This window comes from Carcharodon carcharias, chromosome 30, assembly GCF_017639515.1.
Source record: "Carcharodon carcharias isolate sCarCar2 chromosome 30, sCarCar2.pri, whole genome shotgun sequence".
NCBI classification, from domain to species: domain Eukaryota; kingdom Metazoa; phylum Chordata; class Chondrichthyes; order Lamniformes; family Lamnidae; genus Carcharodon; species Carcharodon carcharias.
This window is the reverse complement of record NC_054496.1, coordinates 36,500,311-36,510,724: the sequence shown is the minus strand read 5'-3', so window position 1 is coordinate 36,510,724 and position 10,414 is coordinate 36,500,311. Positions and strand designations below refer to the sequence as shown.

The 10,414-nt window shown below is 45.6% G+C and overlaps 1 non-coding gene across 1 annotated transcript; it reads right to left on the bottom strand.

Moving 5' to 3' along the window:
- Positions 1-746: 746 nt before the first annotated feature.
- On the bottom strand, positions 747-829 carry trnal-uaa. The gene has a single exon. It is a non-coding gene; the product is annotated as a tRNA-Leu (tRNA).
- Between the last annotated feature and the right edge of the window lie 9,585 nt (positions 830-10,414).

The following is a 10,414-nucleotide window of genomic DNA, read 5'->3' as shown; positions in this document are numbered from 1 at the left end:
ATCCGGGAGCTGGTTTTACATCCGCTTTGGCTATGCTTACTTCAGGCACATCCCGAGAGTAAAATTCAGGTCTTAGTCTTTCCGCGTTTTAGTTAAGTTGAGGGTTCTTGATCCTGAGTGCCACCTTGTTGGGATGGTGTTGGTCACCATCTGTTCAAGAAATCTTCATAGTCTTCTGAATATTAACAGCAAGTCTTTATTAACTATTTGTAACGATATACATATACACAGTAAAGGGTACAGGCAAGGAGCTAACTCCATGTCCAGGTCTTAAAACATCTCTGTTCAACACCACACTGACCCTCGGTCTGGGTCATGTGCCTTCTTACATCATTGTGTGGGTGGTACTGGGCTCAGTCCCACTTTAACCCTGTATGTGCTAGACCCTTCTACCACTGGAAGGAGTGACTAAACAACAGAATGGATGATGGTGTGAAGGGATTACCCATTTCAAACAGAGATGAGGGGGAATTTCTTCTCTCATAGGATTGTGAATCTTTGGAATTCTCTACCCCAGAGAGCAGTGGAGACTGGCTGATTGAATATACTGAAGGCTGAGTTAGACTGAATCTTAAATGACAGGAGCATTAAGGGTTGTGGGGAACAGGATAGTAAGTGGAGTTGAGTCCAGGATTTGATGAGTTATGATCTAATTGAATGGCAGAGAAGCCTCGAGGGACCATGTGCTCCTATTTCTTCTGTTAAATTGAGCAGCAAGATGACAAGTAACAGCTGAAAAACACAACTACCAGGAGTGGGGTTTGAACCCACGCAGACACATGTCCATTGGATCTTAAGTCCAACGCCTTAACCACTCGGCCATCCTGGTATATATGGAGCATTGAATCAAATGAAATTGAATGTGATCCAGATGCCATCTGACCTTGTATAGTTTCTCATTCTGATTGCTCGTCCTTCCGAAGCTAATGAATTGGAACAGACTGTGAACTGGAAAACAATCTATAAACACTGCAGTGTATTTAACTCCATGTCCAGCACTGTGAGACAGCTTTCAGTGTTTATAAAGGGTGTAATTTATCCAGTGGTCCCTTGGATCAAACAGGGGAACAGAAGGGGGTCTGTGTACAGAGGATTTGGGGGTGAGCTCTGATTCCGAACCCTTTCTGGATTGTAAGGAATAAAGAATGAATGAGAGCGAGAGATGCAATGTGGGAGAAGGGATGATGGAAGAATTTGTTCATGAACCTGATTAAAAGTGGCTCAAACACCAGATAATATTAAGATATCATCAGCGGAACATTAACATAACCTGATCTCCGAGATCTAGTTGGGTCCCATTCCCTTGAAGTGAGGAGGGAGCCGGTGGGGAAATTCCCCCAGGAATTCTATTCCCTATTAGAAGATTAGCTCACGTGAGGTGGAAATAACTCCATTGGGATTGTGTCAGATTGAAGAACCATTGTTCACTCCATGGTTTTGAGCGTCTTAATGTTGTTTCTTCTCCATTTTAATTAGAGAGAATCCAAGGAGAGATTTTCCACTCCTGACCCCATGTCTCTCAGACGAATGGGAGAGAAACCATATCTGACCCCGAGCCTGAACAGGGAGACCTGCTCTCCCCGTGTTTAAAGGGAATGAATCGGATCTTAACCTTGTCTTAATGTAACGTTGATTGTCTGGAAATGTCTGGTGGAGAATGATTTCATCTTATATTAATGGAGCGGACGAGCCAAAATGGGAGGCTGTTCAACCGAAAGGTTTGGAAATGGGTGAAGGGGCAGAGAGACGGTGGGAGTGAGAGGGACAGTGAGTCGGCCGTGGTCAATAGAATGTCAGGAATGAAGGTCAGAGGAACAGAACAGGCTGGAAAGACAGGAAAAGTGAGGAGCAGAGGCTGTGAGAAAGAGAGAGTAAAGGACAGGTTTGTTCAGTTGGTTGGGGTGTGATGTTTATAATAGCCGGTGTCTGGGTTTGATCCTCTCCCAGCTCAGAGGGAATTGGACCAACATGCTATCTGTACAATTATAGAATGATGCAAGGAAGCAGGAGGCCATTTGGCCCATCGTGTCTGTGCTGCCTTTTTGGTGAAACTATACAATCAATCCTAATTCCTGCTTTTACCCTAAAGACCTGGACATTTTCTATTCCAGTATTGATCCAAATCTCTTTTGAAAGTTACTATTGAATCTGCTTCCAGCAGCTGATCAGACAGAACATTCCAGATCACAGGAACTCACTGTGTTAAAAATGTTTCCTCGTGTCACCTCTGCTTCTGTTGTCAATCACCTTAAACCTGTGTCCTCTGGTTATCGACCCGTCTGCCATTGGAAACAGTTTCTCCCTATTGACCCGATCAAAACAGTTCAGGATTTTGAACGCCTCTGTCAAATTGCCTCTTCTCTGCTCCAAGGAGAACCACCCCAGCTTCTCCTGTCTCCCCACAAAACTGAAGTCCCTCATCCCTGGTATCATCTAGTAAATCTCTTCTGTTCATTTCTCTCCCCACAAAACTGAAGTCCCTCACCCCTGGTATCATTCTAGTAAATCTCTTCTGTTCATTTCTCTCCCCACAAAACTGAAGTCCCTCACCCCTAGTATCATTCTAGTAAATCTCTTCTGTTCAGTTCCTCCCTCTCGTCAATAATTGGGATGAAATGTTTCAGAGGAAAAGCACAAATGAAATAAAGAGGGAGAGAGAATTAAATGTTGATGAAAATGGGCCTCAATGTTTGGAATGTAAAAAGAATGAACGATTGAAGTTGAATTATTGATCAGTGAGGGGAATATATCACGCTTTGAGGCTTCAGTGGGTGGATTTACAGATCAAGCTAGGAATTGAGGGGAAGCTGGTTCATGCTCTGTGGAACAAACTCCCCTCTGTGGGGCAGAGCCAACAGCTGCCTCCATCCAATAACAGGCAGGGAAGTGCCAATGCCTCAGGATTGGCTCGGTCAGTCCGGAGGGTATTGGAGTTTGAATCTTCGGGTTGTGGATTCTATCTGTAAGTTGGTTGCTTGTTGTGTTCAGTTTTTAGGCTGTTTTCACAAGCGATCTCCAGATCTCACAGAATCACAGCATCACAGTGCAGAAGAGGCCCTTTGGCCCATCGAGTCTGCACCAACACATGAAAAACACCTGTCCTACCTACCTCATCCCATTTACCAGCACATGGCCCATAGCCTTGAATGTTATGACCTGCCAAGTGCTCCCCCATGTACTTTTTAAAGGATGTGAGGCAACCCGCCTCCACCACCCTCCCAGGCAGTACATTCCAGACCGTCACCACCCTCTGGGTAATAATGTTTCTCCTCACATCCCCCCTAAACCTCCTGCCCCACACCTTGAACTTATGCCCCCTTGTGACTAATCCTTCAAATAAGGGGAACAGCTGCTCCCTATCCACCCTGTCCATACCTCTCATGATCTTGTACACCTCGATCAGGTCGCCCCTCAGTCTTCTGTGCTCCAACGAAAATAACACAAGTCTATCCAACCTCTCTTCATAGCTTAAATGTTTCATTCCAGGCAACATCCTGGTGAATCTCCTCTGTAACCCCTCCAGTGCAAAGACATTATTCCTATAATGTGGTGACCAGAACTGCACACAGTACTCCAGCTGTGGCCTCACCAAGGTTCTATACAACTCCAACATTACCTCCCTACTTTTGTAATCTATGTCTTGAATGATAAAGGCAAGTGTCCCAGATGCCTTTTTCATGACCCCACTAACATGCCCCTCTGCCTTCAGAGATCTATGGACACACACGCTAAGTCCCTTTGTTCCTCAGAACTTTCTAGTGTCATGCCGTTCATTGAATACTTCCTTGTCAAATTACTCCTTCCAAAGTGTATCACCTCACACTTTTCAGGGTTTAATTCAGTCTGCCACTTATCTGTCCATTTGACCATCCCGTCTATATCCTCCTGTAGCCCAAGACACTCAACCTCACTGTTAACCACCTGGCCAATCATTGTGTCATCCGCAAACTTACTAATTCTACCCTCCACATAGTCATCTATATCGTTTATATAAATAACAAATAATAGGGTGAGCACAGATCCCTGTGGTATGCCACTGGATACTGGCTTCCAGTCACTAAAGCATCCTCCTGTCATCACCCTCTGCTTCCTACAACTGAGCCAATTATGAATCCATCTTATCAAATTACCCTGTATCCCATGTGCATTTGCCTTCTTTATAAGTCTCCCATGTGGGACCTTGTCAAAGGCTTTGCTGAAATCCATATAAACTACATCAATGGCACTACCCTCATCTACACACCTGGTCACCTCCTCAAAAAATTCAATCAAATTTGTTAGGCATGACCTCAATCTGACAAAGCCATGCTGACTATCCCTGATCAAACCTTGCCTCTCCAACTGGAGATAGATACTCTCCTTCAGAACTTTCTCCAATAGCTTCCCTACCACTGACGTGAGACTCACTGGCTTGTAGTTCCTTGGCTTCTCTCTACAACCCTTCTTAAATAGCGGATCCACATTATCTGTTCTCCAGTCCTCTGGCACCTCCCCTGTGGCCAGAGAGGAATTAAAAATTTGGCTCAGAGACCCTACAATCTCCTTCCTTGCCTCCCTCAGCAGTCTGGGACACAAATCATCAGCACCTGGAGATTTGTCCACTTTTAAGCCTGCCAACACCTCCATACCTTGTCACACCCATATCAGTTTGCTTAAGAACCTCGTAGTCTCTCTCCCCGAGTTCCATACCTTCATCCTCATTCTCTTGGGTGAAGACGGATGTGAATTATTCATTCAACACTCTAGTGATATCTTCTGGCTCCACCCATAGAATGCCCCATTGGTCACTTATGGGACCTACTCTTTCCCTGGTTATCCTCTTCCCATTGATATGCGTATAGAATATCTTGGGAATTTCTCCGGATTGTCGGAGTCCGGATGGATGTACCCCGGAAGATGCACCATGGGACATTATGAAAAGTCCCAATGCACTGACTCCACGGGAACTGCCAGGGAAGTTTGAACATCTGATGGGAATTCACCTGCTCCCTGGGACCCTCCGCAAAAGTCTCCAACTTCAGACAGTTCCCGTGTACTTATCTGAATAGATACCCAGGAAATGTTAGACCGATGAAAACCTAGTCTAACTCCTGGGTAACTGCACAGCTGACTGACCAATCACTCAAAATGTCCCCACACTCGACTCCCACTAGACCCCCAACTACCCCCTGACCCCTGACTCCCCATTGACCTCCCGACACCCCCAACTCGACATAAGCAGCCGCACCACCCAATTCCCCTGGCACACCCCATTCCCCCGACCCAACCTGACTAGCCTTTGCCCCAGCTACCTGCTTACCCACCTGTCAACCTACCCACCTCATCCACCTGCCAACCTTCCCGGCTTCCACCTTACCCACCTGACACCCCATCCCCTTACCCATTTACCTCACACACCCTACCCCCTTGCCCAGCCACCCCCCTTACTCACTTACCTTCTCTCTGTAGCTTTCCAAAGAAGCTTTGGGACATTTAAACTCTTTACTTACTGGTAAAAATCCTGGAACTCCCTTCCTAACAGCACAGTGGATGTCCCTACACCACGTGGACTGCAGTGGTTCAAGAAGGCAGATCACCACCACCCTCTAAAGGGCAACTCGGGATGGGCAATAAATGCTGGCCCAGCCAGTGAAACCCACATCCTGTGAATGAATAAAAAAAATCCAGCAGCTGGTGTTGTGAAAAGGGGGCGTGGCCTGTCCTCCCCCAATGATCCGACGCTATGAAGAAGCAGTTCCATTTCAGGCTCACTCCGCATTTCTGGAGAAACCGGGATGGGAAGACCTGGTCAGAAACGCGGCGCTCCTGTGTGCTGGAGGAAAGTAGGAGCGTGGTGGCAATCCGACAGTGATTGACATTCCTCGGAAGATTCCGACCTCATCTTTCAATTCGATACTTTACAGCCTTCCAGGCTCAACACTGAATTCAACCATTACAGCCTGGAATCTCTGTCTCCAAACTGTCTCCATTTCTTTTCATGTTTCACTCTTACTCTTGTTCTCACATTCGGAACGCAGCCCAACTGCTCAAGGCACATCTTTTGTTTCTTTACTTGTCCCATTTCCACTCCCTTTGCTCCACACGACTAACTCTTCTGTCATTTAATCTCTCCCTGTCTTACACCCAATCACAGAGCTTCCCCATTGCCCTTTTTCTCTCCCTCCTGTTGCTTAAAGTCCATGACTATTCAAACTTGTCCAGTTCTGATGCCTGAAATGTTAACTCGATTTCTCTCTGTACAGATGCTGTCAGAGCTGATGAATATTTCCAAGGATTTCTGAATGTATTCAGAGGAATTCTCTGTTACTCCAGCCCGGTATCACGGATGCAATGGATGTTATTGAAAACAAGTTCCCTGGGCCATTTGGTTAGAGCTTGTTTGCTTCTTAAATTGTATTTTTACTCTTCTGAAATTGTCCCAAATTAACCATTAAACTTCTGACATGGATCCATGTTTCCGTTTAGCACGGGTGGATGATTGGACAATGGAGAAGTAGCAGAGAGTAGGGATAAACGGGACATTTTCGCTTTCTCAGCCGCTAACTAGGGGATTGCTGCAAGGTTCAGAGCTGGGGCCTCAACTATTTACAATCCCTGTTAATGATTTAGACAAAGAGATCAATAATGTAGACTAATAATAATACTGTATTAATGTATCCAAGTTTGCTGATGATACAAAACTAGGTGGGAATGTAAGTTGTGAGGAGAACACAAAGAGGCTGCAAAGAGTAACAGGTTCAGTGAGTGGGCAACAAGTTGTCAGATGCTGTGTAGCTGCAGGTTATTGACTTTAGCAACGAGAATAGAAAAGTAGAATAATTTTTAAAAGGCATGAGACTTTGACATGTTGTTGTGTGGTGAGACTTGTGTGTACTGGTATCAAGCACATAGAAAGTTAGCATGCCGGTACAGCAAGCCACTGGGAAGGCAAGTGATAGGCTGGCTTTTGTTGCAAAGAGATTGGGGCACAAGAATAAGGAGGTCTTGTTACAATTGCACAACACTTTGGTGAGACCACACCTGGAGCACTGTGCACAGTTAAGGTGTCCATATTTAAGGAAGGATTTCCTTGTATTGGAGGTGGAACAGCAAATGTTCAATAGATTGGTCCCTGGAATGAGAGGCTGAGTAAAATTGAGGCGATATTCCCCAGAGTTCAGAAGAATGAGAGGTGATCTCATTGAAACGTATAAGATTCTGAAGGGGCTTGACAGGACAGACACTGAGAGGTTGTTTCCCCTGGCTGGGGAATCTTGAAAGTCAGGGGCATAGACTCAGGATAAGGGTCCGATTATTTAGAACTGAGATGTGGAGAAATTCGTTCACTCAGGGGGTTTGTGAATCTTTGGAATTCTCTAACCCAGAAGGTAGTGGATGCTCTATCGTTGAATATACTTAAGGCTGAGAAGGAACAGATTTTGGATCTCTCGGGGAATCAAGGGATATGTGGAGTGGGTGGGAAAGTGAAGTTGAGGCACAAGATCAGCCATGATCCTATTGAATGTCAGAGCAGGCTCAAGGGGCCTTATGGCCTACTCCTGCTCCTATTGTGTTCTCATGTTAAACCAGGTTTAGAGAAGTGAATCTGTTAGGAGTGGGATCCCTGAGCCTGTGTGTGAACTGTACCTGGATGGGTCCCAGACAGTAAAACGAGAGAGACAGGCAGCTCCCAGACACGGCTAAGGTCGGGACCGGCTGCTCTCCACCGGCAGTGTCTGGATTAGAGAGCGGGATCCTGAGCTGTTGTTGATGTGGTCTGACTGCTGCTGGTTCCGTCTGTCACACTCCGAGAGCCCCGGTGACAGTCTGTACGCGTCACCCTCATTGTGATCCAGCTCTAGCTTTTTCTGATGGAGGTTGTGTTTCACTGGTAGAGAGTCCAATTCCAGCTGAGAAGGTTTGTGTTCAAATCACATCCAGCTGACAGCTGCTTGGTTATTCAGATTTTACACCAGGACAGAGTTTGATGTTGTGAATGTTCCGGCAATAACAGTTTCCAGAAATAAGTTCTCTTTCCTGTCAATTCTGATTTCCACACTCGATTTTAACTTCATACACTTTTATATTAGAACAATCCTTCGGCATGAGCTGTGTCCATTTTTTGTGTAACAGCTCTGTCACCCAGTGTGAGAAATAAAACACAAACCAACCAGTGTGGGTCTCAGACCCACACCCAGCTCCGTCTGTGTGTCCGCTCAGTTCAGTTAGATCGAGTGCAGTGTAATATCACCAAAGTTACAGGTTTTTCCACACAAGATAGGGAGACAAAAACGGAGCTGGGGTGGCCATTTCAGTTAGAGAGGCAATTACATCTGTGAGAAGGATTGATATATTAGATGGATCATCAGCTGAGGCCAGGTTGATTGATTTTAGGAACAAAAAAGAGAATACTTATTGAATGTTATGAGAGTTTCTGACTCAACCACCCTTTCAGGCAGTGAGTTCTAGACTCCCACCACTCTCTGCGTGAAAAAATCTTTCCTTAACACCCCTCTTAGCCTTCTACCTCTTACCTTAAATCTATGCCCCCTTTTTATTGACCCGTCTACTAATGGAAAAAGTGCCTTCCTATCCACCCTATCTATGCTCCTCATAATCTCATACACCTCTATCAGGTCCCCTCTCAACCTTCATTGCTCCAAGGAAAACAACCCCAGCCTATCCAATCTTTCCTCATGGCTCAGACACACTAGCCCAGGCAGCATCCTGGTTAATCTCCTCTGCTCCCTCTCCAGTGCAATCACCTCCTTCCTATAATGTGGTGACCAGAACTGCACACAGTACTCCAGCTGTGTCCTAACCAGCGTTTTATACAGTTCCAGCATAACCGCCCTGCTCTTGTATTCTATGCTTCAGCTAATAAAGGCAAGTATCCCACATGCCTTCTTAATCACCTTATCTACCTGCCCTGCTACTTTCAGGGATCTATCAATATGCTCACCAAGATCCCTCTGATATTCAGGGCTTTTCAGGGTCCTACCTTTCATAGCGTATTCCCTTGCCTTGTTAGCCCTCCCCAGGTGCATTACCTCACACTTTTCTGGGTTGAATTCCATTTGCCACTGCTCTGCCCACCTGACCAGTCCATTGATATCCTCCTGCAGTTTACGGCTATCCTCCTCACTAGTTACCACTCTACCAATTTTTGTCTTATCTGCAAACTTCTTGATCATACCCCTACATTTAAATCTAAATAATTTATGTACACAACAAACAGCAAGTGCCCCAGCACCGAGCTCTGCGGAACCCCACTAGAAATAGACTTCCAATCATAGAAACATCCCTGTACCATCACCCTCTGCTTCCTGCCTCTCAGCCAATTTTGGATCCAATATGCCACTTTGCCTTGGATCCCATGGGCTTTTACTTTCTTGCCCAGTCTGCCATGGGGAATCTTATCAAAAGCCTTGCTAAAGTCAAATGCATTACCCTCATCAACACTCCTGGTTACCTCCTCAAATAATTCGATCAAATTTTTCAAACACAACCTTCCCTTATCAAATCCATACTGACTTTCCCCGATTAATCCTTGTCTCTCCAGGTGCAGATATATTCTGTCCCTCAGTATTCTTTCTAGTAACTTCCTCGCCACTGAGGTTAGACTGACTGGCCTGTAATTTCCTGGTCTATCCCTTCCTCCCTTTCTTAATAATGGAACAATGTTAGCAGTCCTCCAATCCTCTGGCACCGCATCTGTGGCCAGAGAGGATTTGAAAATTATTGCCAGTGCCCCTGAAATCTCTTCCCTTGGCTCCCTCAACAGCCTGGGATACATCTCATCCGGGCCTGTGGATTTATCCATTTTTAAGGCCGCTAGACCTGCAAGTGCCCCCTCTCTCTATGTTAATTTCCTCTAATACTTCACAGTCCTCCACCCTGATATCTGTATCTGCGTCGTCCTTTTCCATTGTGAAGACCAATGTAAAGGATTCATTGAGGCCTGTACCCATGTCTTCTGGGTCCCCACACAGATTACCTCTATTATCCCAAATTGGCCCTACTCTTTCCCTAGTTATTCTCTTATTCTATATATATTTAAATAACCCCTTTGGGTTTTCCTTTATTCTACCAACCAGTGCTTTCTCATGCACTCTCTTAGCTTTCCTAGTTTCCTTTTTAAGTTCCCCTCTACACTTTTTACACTCCTGTAAGGACTCAGCTGTATTGAGCCCTCGGGATCTGCCGCAAGATTCTCGTTTTCTTCATCCTAACCTTTACGCCCCTTGACATCCAGGGTTCTCCAGGATTGGTTCTCCCCACCCGTTGTCTTTATGGAAACATATTTGCCCTGTGCTCTCGTTATTTCCTCCGTGAAGACCCCCCACTGCTCCGACACAGTTTTATCTGCAAGTAGCTGCTCCCAGTCCACTTGTGCCAAATCGCTTCTCATCTTAGTAAAATTAGCCTTTCCCCA